Raw genomic sequence first — 21371 nt, forward strand, 5'->3', positions numbered from 1 at the left:
AGGAGCCCCCAACTGGATCAGGCCCTCTGAATCTGTTTGGGAGGCATCCAGGCAGTGGGACCGAGTCCTGTCCTCAGTGCATGAGTTGGCTGTTTGAAACCTGGGGCTTATGCAGGGATGCTTGGCTCAGCCTGGGAGGAGGGGACTGGACTTGCCTGGACTGAGTATATCAGGTTGATCTCGATCCTCGAGGGAGTCTTTGCTCTGGAGGAGATGGGAATGGGGGTAGGTTGGGGGGAAGGTGGGGGTGGGGTGGGAGGGGGGAGAATAAGGGAATCCGTGGCTGATATGTAGAATTAAATTATATTGTAAAATAAAATAAAAGAAAAAGAAAAAAAAGTTATGATAAATTCTGGTGGGAGACAATCACTTCATTTTTCTATTATTCCTTTCTAACAGTCAATGGATTTCAGCTGTTGAAGGTTTAAGCTAACTGGATTAGCTTCTTGCTGATTTTTTTTCCATTTCTATAATTAATTCAGGCAATAGTTGTCATGACTATGTGTTGAAAGGGCTTTCAAACTCCTAGTACAATTTTCAATTCTCCATATGCTGAAAAGTATTGATTTTTTTGTACTTTACAACATGAAAAGTCATATTTATTTTTTAAAAGTCTCTTGCTTCAAGAGAAATGCATGAAAACATTTTAAAGTATTTATTTTAGAAATACACAGCTGGGCTACTCAAGAAATAAAGAAAAATCTCATGTTTTGTTTGGTTAAACCAAATCCAGAATTTGCTAGGGTAACTGTTCTTGATGCTGAATGTCTTAAGGACATTTATTAATTTAAGAACAATGGGCTTTGTATTTTTCTAGGCACAGAGGAGCAAGGCCTTGAATGGAGTACAGTATTCACATGGAGTCATGACCCTCTGAGGTGCAGACAATAGCCCCATGCTTCATTACAGCTCAGTGACAGTGTGGTTTGCCTATCGCAAAGGGAGTTTTAAAAGCTGTTTGTCTATTTTGGTCATGGCTTTGCATTCATGTGAGCCAGGAAGAGAGTGAAAAAAACAAAACAAAACAGGAAAGTGATCTGACTCCAGAGGGTGTGCTATTCACTGGCATTGCACTGGGGATGTTTTATTTCTAAACTTGAACGGTGATGATGAGTATGATTATTACATGATTCTTAATTATTGTATATGTTTCTAATATCTTCATGTCAAAGGGAAGAGAGGTAGTCTACAACAAGCAAAAGCAAAAGTGGTCATTTTTTTTTTAATTTAAAATATTAAGAATATTGGTAAGAGGTGACACATGACTAAAATGGAAGTCCCCAACCCCAAGCATTTTCTATGATTTTCAAAAAGAATGTTTCAATCTAAGAAATCTAAGAAGTTCTATATTTCATGGAGAGATGCATTAAATCCAGTCATGGACTGCAGACATTGTATGTGCTGAGTCCATTAGTGATTTGTTTCCAGAAGACCTTGACTGAGATTGACCAATACCATGACAACTCTTTTGAATACCACCGTAGGGGCATGTGCTTTGGTACAACTTCTAATAACATCTACCACAGCTAGGTTAGATAATTCACACATAGTTTTTTGGTGTTGATGGGACTTACTAGCCTGTTGATAAGTTTCATTCGACCATTCCAATCACACTGACTTCGATCACGTCTGGATTCTTAGAGCACTCATCAAGCAACTTAATCAATTATATACTTAGTTCCACGTTCCATTTCATGGTCATATAAATTACTTACTCAATGATATTCAACATTCCCAAAGAAGAAATTCATCTTCAGTCACTGCCAAGCAAATTTAGAACCAGGAAGGATGTTGTTATCTTCTTGAAATCTCACTTCTCAAATTTTAAGTATCCAGTCCTATGAAGTGTATCCAAAGTATCAGCAAAAAGCAGACTGTTCGACCCAGTTAGGGTAAATGAAATAAGGATATTTATAATATAAACATGTGCATGGAGTATAACCAACCAGATTGTAGGGATACCTCAAAGCTACTTACAGTTAAAACATTAACCACTTCCCAATCACAAAGCATGAAAATAAGTAAGGAATATCACCAGAAACTGGAAGGGACACATTGCCGTGGAGGGGCTATGAGGGTAATGAGGACTCAGCGAAGAGACTGAGCTGTTAGAGAGAAGGCTCAGAAAGAAATAATACCCAACCTCTCTTTACTGTATCCATCTGGGGACTCTCCACTACTAAAAACCCATTGACGGACCTAGAACAATAGAAGCCCATTGAAACTCCAGAACACTTTGATGGGAGCAATGGACAAGTGAAAGCAAAAGAGTTAGGAGAGCAGAAAGCAGGTGACAGCTAGAACAAAGAGCTTGTGCTGGAATCCGGATTTCCTAGCTCAACAACCACTTTAAACCCAAAGGTAATCCCTCTACTGCTCAGAAAAGATACCTGATGACTTAAGCTTGACTGAATGAAAACTTCCCAATAAGAATAAAGGCACGGACAGCATCTACTGTTGAGTCAGAGCCCAGTGAGGGTGGATCTCGGACCACCTTCTACTTGCAGAATTGGAATCAGGTCCAAAAGCTGTACTCAGGAGCAGATGGAAGCCAGCGCCGTTCCCAGGGCCAAGTAAGTGAAATGTTCCAAACACCCAGACCCACTCAGTATCCTCTTGTTAAACAGTGACATAACTCGGCATATGGTATGCTGGACACTGTGTGAAGTCGAGGACCATAGCCAAAGACAGATTTGGTCTGGTTTAAAAGAAATGGGCTAGTTTTAAGAATTTAGGAGGTAGCTTTGTGAAGTATCTTTCCATGGAAGATATTCAGCAGGTTGAAAGAGCTACAGAGTCCTAGCTACTTTTTCCCTAAAGGATAAGATCCCTGGTCTTGTCAGGTGTGCAATGGAGCTCTGAAAGGCAGAGGCAGATCCACAACACTTTCTGTGCTTGAGGTAAATCCCCTACATCTCCACTGCTATGAGCCCCAAGGTGTATAAAGTGAGGGGTTTTCCTATTGTGGGGATGAATATCTCATGACAAAAGGGGAGACACCATATCAATTAATCTAGCATAAACAAAGATACTTACTTCCCAGGACCAGTCATGGACATGACAAGAACAATGGTGGGTAGATTCCACTGTAACCTGACAGATGTTATCTGCTTCCCCCCACCCCAAATCTGTGGCCAGTACTAATGTAATTATTTTTCCTCTGGTGAATGTATCTCAGTGGGATGTGATAATCAAGTGAAAATCACACTTTAATAATGTATAGCTCCTGGGAAATGCTCCTCCAGTGCAAACTTGTACAGCCACTTTGGAAATCAATATGGAGGTTTCTTAGAAAATTGGGAATCATTTTGCCTCAAGACACAGCTATTCCATCCTTTGGCATATACCCAAAGGATGCTCAATCATTCCACAAGGACACTTGCTTAACTATGTTCATAGCAGTGCTATTCATAATAGCCAGAACCTAGAAACAACCTAGATGCACCTCACCTGAAGAATGGAAAAAGAAAATGTGGTACATTTATACAGTAGAGTATTTAACTCAGCTGTTAAAAACAATGACTTCAGGAAATTTGAAGGTAAACAGACTGAACTAGAAAGATATCATCCCAAGTGATGCAATTTAGACCCAGAAAGACAAACATGGTGTGTACTCATTCATAAGTAGATATTAGCTGTAAAGTAAAGGATAACCAAGCTACAATCCACAGTGCCGGGATGGCCTGAGGGAAACGGACACATAGATTTCCTTGGGAAGGGGAAATAGAAAAGATTTCCTGGGTAGACATGGGGAACATGAGGGATTGGGTTGGAAGTGGGTGAGTGGAGGGGGAGGGTAATGAAAGAGACATCTTGATGGGGGTGCATTTTGGGGTCAGGTAGAACCTGGGTGCAAGGAAAACTCCCATGAATCTACAAGGATGACCCCAGCTAAGACTCTTAGCAATAGTGGAGAGGATGTCTGAACTGGCCATCTCCTGTAATCAGATTTGTAACTACCCCAATTGTCATCATAGAGCCTTCATTCATTGAATGATGGAAACAGGTACAGAGATCCACAGCCAAGCACTGGGCTGAGTTCAGGGAATCCTGTTGAAGAGAGGGAAGAAGGATGATATGAGCCAGGAGGATCAAGGTCATCACAAGGAAACCCACAGAAACAACTAACCTGGGCTCATAGGAGCTTACAGACTCTGGACTGACAGACAGCCAGGGATCCTGCATCAGACCTCCTAGGCTCTCTACATATGTGTGATAGTTGTGTAATTTGATCTACTTGTGGGACTCCTAGTGATGGGAGCTGTAATTGGCTTCCAGGAACCTATTTCTCATACTGAGTTGCCTTGCCTAGCCTTAATACAAGGGGAGGAACTTAGTCCTGTCTCAACTTGATAGGCCATACTTTGTTGACACCCATGGGAGGCCTGCCTCTTTCTGAAAAGAAACAGAGGAGGAATGGATTAGGGAAGGAGCAGGTGGGGAAGGTGGGGGAGGAAATAAGAGGAGAGGAGGGAGGGAAAGCTGGTCGTAATGTAAAATCAGTGAATAAATTTAATGAATAAACAAATACTTAACCTTAAAAAATATATGTCTTATGTATGTGACGAGTACTATTTTATCCATTCTGGACTAAGAGTTCCAAGAGTGCACACCTATGTCTACTCTTAAGAAGGTGATTCTCTGGGAGTCCCCTACTGAAGCCAGGATTACAGTTTCTCCACTGTAGCTTGGTGGAAAAGGCAAAGAGCTGTGACTTCAGAGAAGTCCCTGCATAGTTTCTGGATCAGCTTTCTCTTCCCCACCTCAGGAATTAGAAGCTGGACACGGCTAACAGCATTGACTCATACCAAGAGAGCAGAGAGGGTTCTATATGATCAGACAATGGAAAAGAACTCCCTTGACTTTTTTTTTTTCCACTCAGCTGAGCAGGAAGATAGAATTAGTGACTGAAGAAGAGTCAGGTAACCCTTCCTCTGAGAAGTCACAGGACAATTTTCAAAGGAGGAAAATAAACTTGTGGAATAGAACACCTTCATATCAACTGCTCTTTGATTAGCAGGTAATAGTTGTGTTGTGTGATATTTTCTTTGTGTTCTGACAAATAAAGTTTGCCAGGAGATCAGAAGGTGGAGCCACTAGTTAACCATGGAGGTCTGGAGCAGAGCAGAGACAGGATCTCCGCCCTTTGTGTGGGAGGATTCTGAGAGGTAGGAAGTGACTGTGGCTGCTCCTCTGCTTCTCTAATCTTTCAGGTTTCACCCAGATATCTGACTCATGGTTTTTATTGGTAAGACTAATTAGGATCACACTTCAATGTTACAAATAAGTCTGTTGACCTTTTCCTTGACAGTCAAGATGCCATTGCTGTGACAAAGCTAAGCCATGGCACAGGCCTGTCCTGCACAAACCTGTGAGTATGGGACTTTGCAAGGAAACTGAGATACAAGATGTATTAGTGACTTTTCTATTCCTGTAATAAACACCATGACCTAGGCATCCTATGGAAGAAAGTTTATTCAGGCTTATAATTCCAGAGGGTTGTATCCATGATGGCAGAGCAGAGGTAAAACAGCTGGAGCCAGGGTCTAAGAATTTACATCTTGAACCACAAGCGACAAGCAAAGAGAGTGAACTGGAAATGCTGCCCATCTTTAAATTCTCACTCCTACAAGAAGGTTGTTCCTCCTAAACCTTCCAAATAGCACTAGCAATAGGGGATCAACTATTCAGACTCCTGAGCCTACAGAAGACATTCCCATTCAAACCATCCCACATTAATAAGGAAACCATGGATGTCTTCAGAGAAGAAGATTGTCAACAGTGGGGGCCAGTGTGGTATGTGTTTAGGATTGACTTAGTATACTAAGTTTGATTTCTTAGGCTTAGAAACATGGGCTAGAGGAAAAGAAACATCAGGTATTATTTCACTCACTGCCCACAGAATAGAATTATCTATGTATTTGTTCTGATAATTCAGCTGGCATATTGAAGCATTTGAAATCAATATCCAGCAACAAATTCCGCAAAATGTAACTTTATTAGCAGGGAGAAAAATTGTTCAAGGTAATGGATATCTATTCCTTTCAAACCACAATACCAAGAGTAGCAGCATTACATTCTAGAATTCAATGCAAGTTGCATAGCATATACCCTTAGGGAATCCTAATTTTATTGAGTATTTGAAAAAAGGAAATCTATTTTTTTACCTAAAACCCTTCGTTTCTGTTGGAGGATATTTGATTGTACTGTGACACTCCTAGACAGTGCTAATAAAGTTAACTTTGATCTGGGGGTAGGGCCAGCTAGTAGTTGACTGGAATTAGGCACATGGAAGCCTGGAATATGGATAGGGAAGATGAAGAGGAAGAAGGAGGGAGGGACTTGGAATTCACGTCCTCTCTTAGGCACTGGCTGAGTCTCTGGTAAGAAAAGAAAGGTCAGCTGGTCGCTCCTCCTCTGCCTCTTGATCTATAAGGTTTTCATCACAATATGTGACTTTGGAGTTTTTATTGGTAAAACAACGATTTAGCAAAACACAACATTTTGGTCTAACAGTGAAACTATACTTTCATACACAAATGCAGTTACGTTAAGGAAAATAGGACAAATTTTGATTTTTCTTTTCTTTGTAACATGTAACAATGTATCTTGCATGCTATGGATGACATGCCCATCCACTGGGCTCTGATCTTCATATTGTAGTCACTAGAATTACTTGAGTTGAGAAATCTAAGAAATTATGGTGAAATCAACCTTATCAATTAGCAGAAATAAAGTTAGTAGAATGAGCCTGTAAAGTGCTTTAAAAACTTAGAAATCACACACACAAAAATAAATGAAAACAGATAAGACTCAAATTAACTTGGGGGACAGACTTTACTCAATATTGAATAATTTTCCAGCCACATAGTAAGTACTGAGCCAATATAAAGCCGAAGAGCGTCCTATCTCCCTGCAACTTCTCAGATTACTAATTAAACTAGGTTTAAAGTTGCTAAAGTAGAAGTCGTATCTGGCCTATGATTTCTCTGTTTAGACTTCCACACTGCATTCCACACCACACCCTGGCTCATAACTCAACTTGCTCATGAATTGTCCTAATCATTTGCTGTCCCATTGGGGACACTGAATTGTTTATCATGTCTTGGAAGCACGCAACCCAAAATATTGTGTCATGTCCTATGACTCACAACCAAATTGTGATCAAGTACACCTCCAAGGTGGCCCAATGTATCTTGTATGTAGTGAGAAGTAGGAGGCCAAAGAAAGACTACAGCTATGTAACAGCCAATAAAGAGATAGTCGTGGAGGACAGAGCTATTGACTGGTGTCTGTGGATTTTTTTGTTGTTATTTAATTCCCTCTTTTCATTCTGTGTAGATTAGACGTATGGAATTTGAGATGTTTTTGTAGAGTCAGTGGATAGAAAGAATTAACCATTTTTTAAAGAAGAATGCCTTTCAAATGATGGGGTTTTAAATCACAATAAATACTTGAAATACCAGAATCATGAACTGAATAGATAATTTGAGAGGTTTCATAGAGCATAGTATTTTCTTTCCTGGGAAATAGCATATCAAGCTATGCTCTCAGGCAAATCTCCACAATGTCAGGAGAGTTGAGGTTTTAGGAAAACAAAGAAAGAATTTCTGATCCATGTTTATTATAAATTTATTTTAAAAGTTTTAAACTATATTTATTTACTTATTTGTGTGTGTATGCTTGCCTGTGCACACACAAATGAAGGCTAGAGGTTGAGTTGAGATATCTTTCTCTTATATTATCCACCTTACTTTTTGAGATGGTCAATCGCTCAACCCAAAGCTCGTCCTTTTATCATTTCAGATAGGTCTCCTAGCCATCAAGTCCTAGTATGTGCCTCTGTACTCCCCTCCCCCACCAGTGCTGAAGTCGCAACTATGTACTGCCACCCCCAGCTTTAACACGGATACCAGAGAACCAAAATTAGGTCTTCATGCTTGGGCAGCAAGCCCATCACCCAATGATCTGTCATCTTCCCAGGCCTATCATGAAATCATTTTTAAGAAATACTGAAACTGTCAAACATAGCAGTGAAAATCCTGTTTCCTAGAATAGCATAATCTTATCATCCATCAATAATTCTGCAAGAACAACCATATGGGAAAAATAACATGAGATTTAGAAACTAATTGTCTCCTCCCATTACTCTGAATATGGGTGACAAGGTAGATTACTTAACCTCAGTGCCTTAGCTCCTTTAGGGGAAATGGTATACCCTACCTACTTAGTGGGGTTAAAAGAGGATCAGATGAGGTAATACATGGAAGTTACTTAGCATAGTGCTTAAGTACCAAATAATTAACTGTCATGATTATGACTGCTTGGATGTTTTTTTCTCTGTATTGTTGCTCCAAGCTTCCCAAATAAATGTGTCACAGTTATGTGATAGTTTCATTTTTTTTCTTTTCCACGATAAACTCTTTGATTTTTTTAATTTTAATTATTCTGTCACATATGTTTTATTGCTACAATATGTCTCAAACCTTTAAAAATATATGAGGTATAAATTTTTAAAGGACTGCAACTGTACTTGTACTACATGAGCGTTTTAAAAACATACATTTGTATATTCATTTATTTATGTGTGTGTGTGTGTGTGTGTGTGTGTGTGTGTGTGTGTGTGTGTGTGTACAACATACGAGAGTCCGTTTTCTCCTTCCTTTATGTGAGTCCCAAGAAATTTACTCACTCAGGCTTGACGGCTGATCTCTTTATTGGCTAGGGCATCTCCCTGGCTTCAATATGAGTTTTAAATGGATTATTTTCTATATCCACTCTACAAGAATTAACATCTTCATGTTTATTGATTACAAGACCTAGAACTGAAGGAATAGAGAACTTGCCCATGTCCCCAAAATTCAACTTTTATGAGTTGGATCTATTAGGTTTAGTTAACTCTTTCTTATCCCCAAATATCATATCCCGTCTTTTAGAGTTACTTGGCCATTATAAAATCCTAGTGTGTGATGTAGATAGTGATTCAAATGATCCCTCAGTGAAAATCCAGTGTTCCTCACCCTTCTGAAGCAGCCACCATCAGATGTCACAGGAAGCAAGATTATAACAATAAGGAAAGCATAGGGTAAAAAGGAGGTTCCAAGGAACTAAGTTCCCTTCCCTGCTCCTTGCCCTGGCAGCAAGCAGTCAGGCTATACCTTCTATGTTAGACTTCTGCCCATCTGCCCTTATGAGCACATGAACCCCTCTGCTTATCAGCAACTGGCCACACTTCAATTTCTTAGAAGAAATTATCATTAGGACAGCATAATATTAGCAAACAATAAGCAGGGACATAGGACCCAGATATAAAATGACAAGATTTCTTCATTTTTTAGTCTTTTTCCACTCCTTATTTTCTTCCAAGTGTTTCTACATTGTCCTCATGAGAATGTCTTTCAGGGAGCTTATCTTTGCAACCAGATATGGCCAGAACACTCCATTGTACGAAGCTAAAGGCAACAGAATCCTACAGTTCATGATGCTGGCAGATTGGGACTCTTCCCCACTGTGATCGCTCTGTTCTTTCCACCAAATCTAGCCCATCAGCAGACCTTTGGTACCCGTCTGCTCTCCCACTGTGAGCAGAACACACTGCCAGCAACAGTGTCTGATCTCTGAATCTGTAAGATTCCCCCCAACCCCGTACACATAAATGGAAAAATATGCTTAATTGAAGGTCTCCAAATGCTATTCAGAATGTGTCAAATTCTTTCCCACTTATACTGTTATTTGTTTATTCTTTTTATGCAATTTATTCTCAGTCCCATCTTGCTCAATTCTTAATTGCTTTTTAAAAATTGTGTTCTGGACCATGTCTGACTAATTAAAAAGTAAGGAATTTGAGAATAGATAGGGCCAATTAATTACATTTGTTACAATAATCTGAGTAGTCTGTAGAATATTATAGTGTTTAGTAGCTGCTTTAAAATGCTACTTCATAGTCGGGCGGTGGTGGCACACGCCTTTAATCCCAGCACTCAGGAGGCAGAGGCAGGTGGATCTCTGTGAGTTTGAGGCTAGCCTGGTCTACAAAGCAAGTTTCAGGAAAGGTGCAAAGCTACACAAAGAAACCTTGTCTCAAAAAATGAAAAAAAAAATGCTACTTCATAGGAAACAGATGAGTAGAAATTTTAAATGTATTCACAATCTGGTTCCAGTTGATTGCAAATAAAATATTCAAGCTCAAATGAATCAGGTGCCTTTAAAAATGTTTTTAGGAGGTAAACCATTGAGATCACGTGCTCTAAAATTACTCATTAATAAACCAACTTTGATATATTAGCATACTGCTCCTTCAAGTATTTGCTATTATTTCTGATATCGATTACAAAAGGATAAACAATCTAGATTCTCCCAGATATAGATAATTTTCTAATAGAAGGAGGTACTATTTCAATCTTGATTTTAGTGTTGATTCTATATGTGCTCGCAGATATATACATATTGTAGTTTTTAATCTGTTATTGCTAACAGAAAAATATACACAGCTGCATTTAGGATTTCAGTTCTAAATAAACATCAACAGCTATTTGATCAGCCTGCCCCTTTATCACAACTTTCTTTTCCCCATCCATTCCTGCCCATGTGCCTTCTCCTTTTTCTCAGTCCTGGAAACATCTCTGAAGTATGACTTACATCTCCATGATGAACATGGTAGCGAAGAGGTAGACTTGGCAGCAGTAGGAACCAGCTGACTCCTAGCTTTCCTGTGTATCACACTCTTCGGCCTTGGGAAGTTCACTTACATACCTCTATATGATAGGCTCCTTTTTCTTCTTTCCCCTTCTGTTAAAATGCCCTTGGTTAATCCTGGAGATTCTCTCTTCCATAGGGTATGTCTTAGAATACATTTTTCCAATATATTGTTGAGGGTTTTCTTCAGATTTTATTGACTGATACAATAATTTGGGGGCAAACTACACTTCTCTGCACTGACTCTTCTGCCTCCCAATGTCTCAGTTCTCTTTGTCCATTTCAGGCCTCCTTTTTTTGTCCTTTAAAGTTTACACTTTCATTCATAAAGGTCTTTTCATGGATATACTTCCAGATATTTTCTAGCTTTGTTTGCTATGAAATATGGCATTTTTATTTCTGTCTCTCTAATGTGTGTGCTCCTTTTTCCAACTGTGCTAGCTGATTCTGTTACATCGGCTGACAGCAATGTCTTTGTCTTACTTCTAAGATTAGATAGAAGCCTTTTTGATTGCTAAATACGGTGCAAGGATTAGGCATGCTATAGATACATCTACCTGCTTTTCTTAGTTTGCTAAAAGATATTGGTTTTTCTTTAATTATGAATGAGAGTTGAATTTTATTAGTTGTTTTCCTGTATCTGGGAAATGATTAAATTCATCTTTTACTGCTGTATATCTTAGTGTGGTGAATGGCACTAACACAATTTCTAATTTTAAATTATTCTCACATTTTTGTCGTGAGTCCTATCTGATTCTGATTTATCATATTAATTTCTCCCCATTCTCTCAGAACATTTATATTAAGTATGGGTTATGTGTTTCTTGATAGATTGGTAGATTATGATTAGAAGTAGTCTGGTTTAAATGGATTTTTCAGTTAGTGCTGATTTTTCAAAGACTTGGGTTTTGTGTTTAATCATTAAGGTTTCTGGGATTTTCTATTTCTAATTGAGTCATTTTCAGTAATTTCTGTTTTTCAAACATATTGATATAAAGCAGTTCTTGGAATTCTAAAAATTTACTGCATCAGTAGTTATGATTCTTCATTCCTGGAATTATCTTGACCATTTCTCTTTTCATTCCATTTGTCTACATATTAGTATGCTTAGTAATAAATTGATTTTCAATATTTAGCTTTCTGTATTCTGTTGATAGTTCACCAATTTTCCTTTGCTCTTCTTTGTTTGGATTTTACTTTTCTCCATACTTATTAAGGCGTTATTAACAAATAAAATTGCATATATTTCAAATATACAATCAGATACTTTGGCATGCATGTACTCTATTGTGAAATGATACTATAATAAGTTAATTATCATATACCTTACACCACAGACCCTCCCACTCTTCCTTATCCTTCCCTCCCTCCTTCCCTCCCTCTCTCCCTCTCCTTCCTTTGTCTCTCTCTTTTCTTTCTTCTCTCTCTCTCTCTCTCTCTCTCTCTCTCTCTCTCTCTCTCTCTCTCTCTCTCTTTTCTCTGTGTGTGTGTGTGGCTGAGAATACTTGGGATCTACACTTTTAGCAAACATCCTTCATACAACACTAACTTTGCCCTTCATTTGGTCCTAAGAACTCACCTTGCAAAACTCAGAATTTTTGTTCTCTGTACTTACTTCCTCCATTTCGCCTCCCCTGTCCTCTAGCAGTGAATTCATAATAGCCAAGATATAATTTACTTTCTTTTTATATTTCTAACTTTGTGGGTTAACCGGTTTTCCTATAAATTCTTATTTTCCCTGTTTATTATGTGCATAAGGGACCGAGTTTCATTCTTAAAGATAAATTTTGCTTAATATTATGAGTTTTGATATGTGTACTCTTACAGACCATTACTTCTTGTTTTCTTGAGAAAATATTGTAGATGTTTAATTTCTTAATCTACTAGTTAATTTTCTGTATTTCCATATTCCCATTTTTGGTGCTGTAAACAGGATTTTTTTAATGTATGACACACAGGGAAATATAATCCAGAACACATTATAAAAGAAATTAAAGATTTAACAGTATGGAACTGAGAATAAGTTTCACAAAAGAGTTATACAAACTAAATATATATAATTAATAGATATTAATAATTAATATTTAAATGTATCCCAAGTAAGCGTGAGAAGAATGGGTATCTTTTTGTTGTGGAAAAGACATACCTATCAGAAATTTTTGTTGTCATAAATTCTTATAGTTTTATAATTTCCTAACTGCATGATCTAACACATGAGAATTATGATAACCAATATGAAATACATCATAACTAAAATTATGAATTCTGATATTAAAATGCAATAAGCCATTATTTTCTATATTTTGGGGCAATTTTGATAGGTACATGTAGCTTTGGGGTAATAAGAATTTTGTGATGAATTGTTCATTTACCCACTAAATGACATCAACTTTTAATAACAATGCCATTGATGTTGCAGTTTAGTATGTGATGCTAATGTAGCCATAATGACTTTCTTTGGTGAGAATTTACTTAGTATGTTTTTAATCTTTTCTTTTCAATTTTAATATGTTGTCATATCTTAGATGAGTTCATCAAGATTATAAAAGTACATTTATTTTTACTGATCCTTTTTTTCTTAACTTTTATAAAACTCTTAGGATCATAGAAACATTCAAAAGAAGGTAGAGAGTTTTCCCATGTATCACTGGCTACAACACAAACATAGGGCACACCAATCAACATTCCTTACTTGAGTAGTAATTGTCTCAATTAAGAACCCACATTGGGACATTATTATACACCCACAACTCCCAGCATGGTGGAGTATACATAAAGTTGTAAGAAGTAGCACTCACATGTCAGTGGCCAATCATAGTTGTCTAATTGCATCTAAGATCCTCTCAACACAAGAGAAATCATGCCTTGTAGTAGAAAACTGTCCAGATCCTTGGGTCTTGGACCTTAGAAAAGAATCTACTACTACCACTTTGCTAGACCAGCATAATTCCTTACTACATTCTAAATCTTATTCTTATACTCATAGATAAATGTATCTACCATCATCAAAGAAACTTCTCTTTGTAGCAAAACAGAGATCACCACAGAAAACCACAACTGGACACAATGCAGAGGTCATGGATGATGGGAAGCCCAGCTCTAAGGAATACCTTTGCATCACAGTTCCTACATCTATGACTCAAGGAACATCACAGAAGAGGGTGAAAAAAGATAATAAGAGTGAGAATACTAGGAAATATGCTAGGAAATGGTCTTTCCTGGAAATGGCTGAATAAACAACACTAGAACATTGATGATATCAATAGATATGTTAAGGTTGTAGGAGGAAGTTTTTATGAAGCTCCATCCCTAAACAAAGAACTATAGGAAACTGTTGACTGCTAGAAGAAGGATAATTAGGAGGACATCAGTTCAAACCCCCCCAGAATTCAGTCAGAGCAACAAGTGCTTATAATCACAGTGTTGAGGGGAAGTGGGTGGTTGAGGCCTATGCTGGCTTACTCAGGGAGTTCACTGGTCAGTCACCTAACCAGTGTAGTCAATGCATCTTACAAAATAAAGTCAACAAGTATGGAGGAAAAGACATCACATCTTCCTTTAGGTTCTGCATACAGGCCTGGCATCATTCTCTCTCTGTGTGTCTCTGTGTGTCTCTGTGTGTCTCTCCTCTCCTCTCCTCTCTCTCTCTCTCTCTCTCTCTCTCTCTCACACACACACACACACACACACACACATACAGAGAATGTCTCCTTCTACCTCACAGGGTATTCTTGTCTAGAAGTTTTTAGCCCTCCATTTAAAGTTTTTCTTCTCTTCCCAAATCATTGTTTCTGTTAGGGAGTACAGTTCATATTCAATTAGATGCATGTATATTCTTATTAACTTTTTTGCTCACTATTTTAGAGGTAGTTTATTTGATGAAGGTATTTGAGTGGTTGTTCTAAAAATGTCTTGCTTTATCCTCACTGAATAATAATTCATCTATGTGAAGAATTTTAGGATGACTATTTCTAGCATCCACATTTTGAAGATATATTTCACTCTTATCATTAGCGACTCTAAGCATTCTGATAAATAATATTATTCTTTGTAAAACACATCGATATTTCCTTTCTGTTGTTATTAATACCATTGTCTTTTTTTCCTAATTTTTTATAATAAATTTCCATGTTGATTTATTTATTTTTATTCCTTCTTTTAGGACTCATAGAAGCTCTTCAAAATGAGGACTCACCTTAATCAAATCTGTAAAATATCAGTGATGATTTTGTTGTATGTCACTTAATTTCTGTCTTGTATAATTTTTTTTCTAGAACTCCACTAGCTTTAATGTGGGCTTTCTTCATCTGATCTCTATGCTGTTTGGCCTCTTATTCCCTATATCAGTCCCTTTCCCTTTGTGTTATGAACTGGTTAATTTTTCCCAGCTCTGTCTTCTAGTTCATAACACTTCCTCAGCTGTTTCTAACCTGCTATTTACCCAGTCATTGGATTTTAAGTTCTGTGAAGACCACTGTTCTAAGTATTGATATATGTACATCTATCTATCTGTCTATCTATCTATCTGTCTATCTATCTATCTATCTATCTATCTATCTATCTATCTATCTATATCTTTCCATATTGTCCTTGACATCTGGTACTTTCCTCTTTCCTTTCAGCATCTAAACTTTATTTTCATTTAGTAATTTTATATTTTGCAAATTTCTCTCTCAGATGATTCGCATTCTAACTCAAAATTTATGAAAGATAATTCTGTAATCAGACTTGTTTCTGCCATCTCATAATTGTGGGAGATGATGTTTAGGTGGATTTTGGAGCTTTTTATTAGGGAGTCATTTTGTGTAAGCATTATTCTTCCTAAGAAAACTTTGACTACCTTTCCTCATATAGGGTTTTAAGATATTCTGAAATAGTTTAGCATTTCTTCATTTTCCCATTCATCCCAATAACATTATACACTTTAAAAAAATGTTTTGTGTGCTTGCTTCAGCAGCACATATACTAAAATTGGACCGATACAGAGAAGATTAGCATGGCCCCTGCACAAGGATGACACGCAAATTCATGAAGCGTTCCATATTTTTGGAAAACAGGACCCCAAGAAAGACACGGGGATTGCCCAATGATGGAGAAATGGATGAGATCTACATGAACAACCTGGACATGAGTGGGGGTAATGAAGGGCGAGGGTCGAGGGAAAGAGAGCTTGGGGGAGCGGGAGATTCCAGCTGGATCAAGAACAGAGAGGGAGAACAAGGAATAAGAGACAAATAGTAAATGAAGACCACATGAGAAAAGGAAGAAACAAAGTGCTAGAGAGGCCCACAGAAATCCACAAAGATACCCCCACAATAGACTGCTGGCAATGGTCGAGACACAGCCTGAACTGACCTACTCTGGTGATAGGATGGCCAAACACCCTAACTGTTGTACTAGAAGCCCCATCCAACGACTGAGGGATATGGATGCAGAGATCCACAGCTAGGCCCTGGGTGGAGCCCCAGGAGTCTAATTAGCAAGAAAGAGGAGGGTTTATATGAGAGAGAATTGTTGAAACTAAGGTTGGATAAAGCACAGGGACAAATAGCCAAACGAATGGAAACACATGAACTATGAACCAGTGGCTGAGGGGCTCCCAACTGGATCAGGCCCTGTGAATGGATGAGACAGTTGATTGGCTTGATCTGTTTGGGAGGCATCCAGGCAGTGGGACCAGGTCCTGGGCTCATTGCATGAGTTGGCTGTTTGAAACCTGGGGCTTATGCAGGGTTGCTTGCCTTGACCTGGGAGGAGGGGACTGGACCTGCCTGGACTGAGTCTACCAGGTTGATCTCAGTCCTCAGGGAGGCTTTGCCCTGGAGGAGGTGGGAATGGGGGGTGGTCTGTGGGGAAGGGGAGAGGGGCAGGAGCGGGGAAGAACAAGGGAATCTGTGGCTGATATGTAGAACTGAATTGTATTGTAAAATAAAATAAAACAAAATAAAATAAATGTTTTGCTAATTTATCAGCCTAGGGTTGACATACCTCTTGAAGTGGCATATTGAGTATATTTAAGGCATGTGAGAAGCATTAACAATAACTACAAAAGTACATTAAAACTCAGAACATAAGAGCTAAATCTGTGACTCAGTGGTAGAGCATTTGCCCAGCTTAAGGTTAAGCTTCAACCCTAAGCCTCACCAAAACAAACATAAGTCAACATCTTGTCCTTTCCCCAAGTTACATCATCAATATTACTTCTCTTTTTTAGGAAACCATTCAAGTTGTTTTTAATTCTTCTTCTCCACCTTCCTTAGTACCTCTTTGCATCAGGGAGCTAGTAAATTATCAATATGACTATATTAAAAACATAAGTTTTATCCTTCTCCCTATACTTATTTCACAAAATATCCTGGCTTAAGCAGAGGCCTCTTCTGGCTTTCAAATCTTTTTCTACCTCTAGAAGAAAAGAATTTCTGTATCTTTAACCATAGAACTATTGGATATTGATAAACTCTGAGAACGAGAGAATCACTCCCTTTACATATGTAAAGCCCACTGCTGAGCCTACCAGACTCTAACAGGCAGCACCAAATCCATGAACACACAAATAGCCTTGTTTAATCTCAGTTGATTAACAAAAGAATAACATGGAAAGTGAAAGATTTATGGGAAGGTGGGGATATTGACTAGGATGATAGGAAAGTGGCAGGCTGTGGCAGTACTTTCCTATTGGTGCCACTGGCCCATAGATAATGACATGGAGACTTACTATCAATTATGAATGCTCAGACTTACATTTTTAATCTGCTCATATTTTTTTTTTGTTTTTTTTTTGTTTTTTCGAGACAGGGTTTCTCTGTGTAGCTTTGCGCCTTTCCTGGAGCTCACTTGGTAGCCCAGGTTGGCCTCGAACTCACAGAGATCCGCCTGCCTCTGCCTCCCGAGTGCTGGGGTTAAAGGCGTACGCCACCACCGCCCGGCTCTGCTCATATTTTTTAATCTACATTCGGGCACATGGCTCATTACCTCATCTCTGTACTGCACATCCTGCTTTCTCCACCTCCATGTCTGGTTGGTGACTCCACCTTTCTTCTTCCCAGAGTTCCCTCTCTGCCTATACCTCCTGCCTAGCTATAGCCGTTCACTTTTTCTTCTTACACCAATCACAGCGGTACATCTTACACAGTACACAAATATCCCACAACAGTAGCTGAGAGCGGATAGTGTGCATTGCATATGTATGTGAAATTGTTTAAAAATAAATTCAATTAATTTAAAAAACTTACAGCCCTCAGTGGAGCCCTTTGTCCCCCGACAAGTGAACTTTCAAGGAGGTCAGAAAGAGACGAAGCTGAAAACTAGTAGAAGAGGACAAAAGTTGCATTGCTATAAGGAGGGAGATAATTAATTGAGCATTTGGAAGTAATTTATTGTAGACGAGTGCATGGAGGGAGGGAAGAGTGGAAAGGAGGAGAGAAGGAGAGACAGAGGGAAGGGAGGAGGGTGAGGAAAAGGGGAAGAGGAAAAGAGAAGGAACTAATGAAATTCTCTCACATTGCTTTTGCAATGTGCAGGGCCTGATAGAATTGGAAAGATCTGTTAACAGGAACTTAAGGAACCCCCTTGTGGCTTTGTATTTTGTAGGGCTTAGATTTCCATGTTATATAATTTGGGCGCCAAATCGATGGTTATATGTTAATATGACTTCAAGTAATAAATGAAGGCATAAGTCAGTTTGGGAATGGATGCTATGGATATTCGGGGGACGGGGGGAATAAATGTCCTTTTACCAACAACAATAACAAAACAAACAAAAACAAAAACCAAGGAAATGACATAAGGAAATAGGATGAGATAGAAGTGAATGGACAGACTTTATATCCGAGACTGTAAGAGAACATCTGTTCATATCCAAACAGGCAAAAACCTATAAAATTATTTGAAGATTTTTGATGTTAAAGTTTTAAGTTATTTTTCATATTCTCATATATTTCAGTGGTAGAGCACTTGCCAGGCATTTGCAAAGTTCTGGGTTCAACTCCATAAGTACCCAGGAAGATATTATTATCCAGAAAGAGCTAATCATAAGTATAACTAATAGCAAACACTGAAAAAGTATTTAGTTTCCCACCATTGTTTATGATCTTGACAACATTCATATATATATATATACATATATATATATATATATATATATATATATATATATACATATACATATATGAAAGGAAAAATAGATGAAAGGAAAGGAAGGCAAATGTCACAGATGTTCTTTATGTCAAGTTGATAACACATTTGCCCATGATCTAAAACATATAGACAAACTACAGAATCACACTGTATAGATGTGAATATCTGTTTTTCTACTTGCTAGATGTGCAAGCTTGAGCAAATTTGCCCACTGTCTCTGTTCTCTACTTCCTTTACATGGTGACCATGCAACTACTTACCTCCCAGAATTCTTAATATAGAAAAGAGTTGTATTTTTAAGACACTGCTAACAATTTTTTTGTTTATAACAAATGCCTTTTAAGTAAATCTAAATACATAGTAAAGCTTCTTAATTTGCTTTCATGGGCAAATAAAATCCCACAAACATGGACAATATGAGATTATAAACCAAAGAAATAAAATCAGAGATAGTTATTGTGTCTGTAGTTTTCCAGGGTAAAGTATATAAACAGTACTAATTCCATTTAGAAATAGATGCTGTTGAAATATCAAAAATAAATAAACAAACAAATAAATATATACTTGCATATTTTCAGAATTCCTGGCTTATAGGAGAGAAGATTCAGATTAAAAATACCCAAAGCCTTCGCTGTGTGGTTGAGTTTTGCTTTTTTTTTTTTTGTTTTTTGATATATATATATTTTTGGTCTGCATGTGTGTCTGGTGTCCTCTGAAACCAGAAGAAGGCATTGGTTCCACTAGAACTGAAGGCACAGACCGTTGAGAGCTGCCATGTGGGTGCCAGGAACTGCCAGGCCCTCAGGAAGAGCAGCCAGAGCTCTTAACTGCTGAGCCATCTCTCCAGTCCCTGGTTAAGTTTTTCAATTGCATCTTTGTCTGAGTCTTTCCCAGTGCAGATTTAACATAAAAGGGGTGAAGAGAGAACTCCTTGATGCAGTGTGTGCTGACTGAAGAGGGAGATTACTAACTGAGCTGTTCCTTCCTTCATTTTTCTCCTGGACACTTTCAAGAGAAATAGAGTAGAACTTCCCAAATTGAGAACATAAATTACTGAAGTAATTTTTAAGAAATGAAATATTTAACATAAAATAATCTTTACAAATGTATTACCAGGTCTGGAGACTTGGATCAGCTATTTAAAATGCTTGCTCCACAATCACAAGAATTGGAATTCTGCCCCTAGTATCTGTTAATCAGGAATCTGGCAAACAGACTGTAATCCAGTGCTGAAATATCCAATGCTTTCTCTGGCCTTCATGCACACAACAGCACATTCAATGCACACACACACACACACACACACACACACACACACACACACACACACAAATCCTTTAAGAAATTATTGCCATATAAAAAGAGATGAATTACAATACTAGGTAAAATATTGATACTTTAGTCATTTGTTCCCCCAATGCATTAAAACACTTCTATTTCCTGCTTATCAAACCGATTTTAGGACCAACTTTTCTCTCAACTTCATGATGACCATTAAATAATCAAATGGTCTTCTCCTGCTAACATGTACGGACTGTTCTCTGCTAAGAAGCTCATTAGAAAATGATCAACAGACACATGGTCAGTACACAGCATTCCAGTATTAGAGAGGAGGTAACCAATGCCAACTTCCTCGGTTACAGCCATCCGTCTATATCCATGTAGAAGTTTCATCCCTTAATGGTAATGTTTTATACTAGTTTTGGTTTGCTTGTTAGACTTTGTATTTAATTGAAAGTAAAATAGTTATAGATAGAAATGTTGGCCTGGTCTCTGATTTGAAAGGTAATGAGGAAAACTGATGTTTATTTATGCACCCCTCTCTAAGTATGTGTTAGAGTCTGTTCAAAGTTTGTAGAGATAAAACACATACTTTGCACACACACACACACACATACACATACACACAAACACACACACACACATTCCTGATACAAGACTTTAAAATTCTTATATTGTACATAGTTGTGACTTTGTCATTAATTTACAAATTTATTCAAACTACACAGTTACTGTCATGATGAATTTATCTTAAATTTCATGCCACAGTGGATCACTTTATAGAGTTCTAGAAATTACACAATATGCATTGTGAGGAAAAATATTCCCTAGATGTTACAGTAAATGGCTTCCTCTCTGTCTATATATTATACCTCTTTGTTCTTCACTCAAACAGAATAACAGCAGAACAAAATCATTTTGTTTTGTTTCATTTTTTTCCAGGACAAATGTGGACTACTTTATATTGAAACCCACAGAGGGAAGTCTCATGGACCAAGCTCTCTTGCTGTCCTGTTCCCTGTAAATCTCTAATAGAGACATTTGAACGTAAAAAGCCTTTAACTTCAGAATGCAGATGGCATTGTGTTTAGACATATAGGAAGGCAATAGCACTGTGATTACATCCAGGTTCATCTTATACTCTCACAACTGGTCCATGAGAAGCAACAGAAGCCAGGCAAGGGGCAAGAGGACAGGTAAGGAGAGAAGACAGACAGAAGTGAGCATCTTCTTGTCTTGTAAAATCATTGTCTTTTTCA

General features: G+C 38.0%; 1 protein-coding gene and 1 non-coding gene across 2 annotated transcripts in view; one reads left to right on the forward strand and one right to left on the reverse strand.

Moving 5' to 3' along the window:
- The window catches only part of Plcxd3 (phosphatidylinositol specific phospholipase C X domain containing 3), a 168686-nt gene that overhangs the window by 82349 nt on the left and 64966 nt on the right, over positions 1-21371 (reverse strand). The window lies entirely within an intron of this gene.
- Positions 15637-15743, forward strand: LOC114697368. The gene has a single exon (XR_003735152.1). It is a non-coding gene; the product is annotated as a U6 spliceosomal RNA (small nuclear RNA).

Source organism: Peromyscus leucopus, chromosome 11 (genome assembly GCF_004664715.2).
Source record: "Peromyscus leucopus breed LL Stock chromosome 11, UCI_PerLeu_2.1, whole genome shotgun sequence".
NCBI lineage: Eukaryota > Metazoa > Chordata > Mammalia > Rodentia > Cricetidae > Peromyscus > Peromyscus leucopus.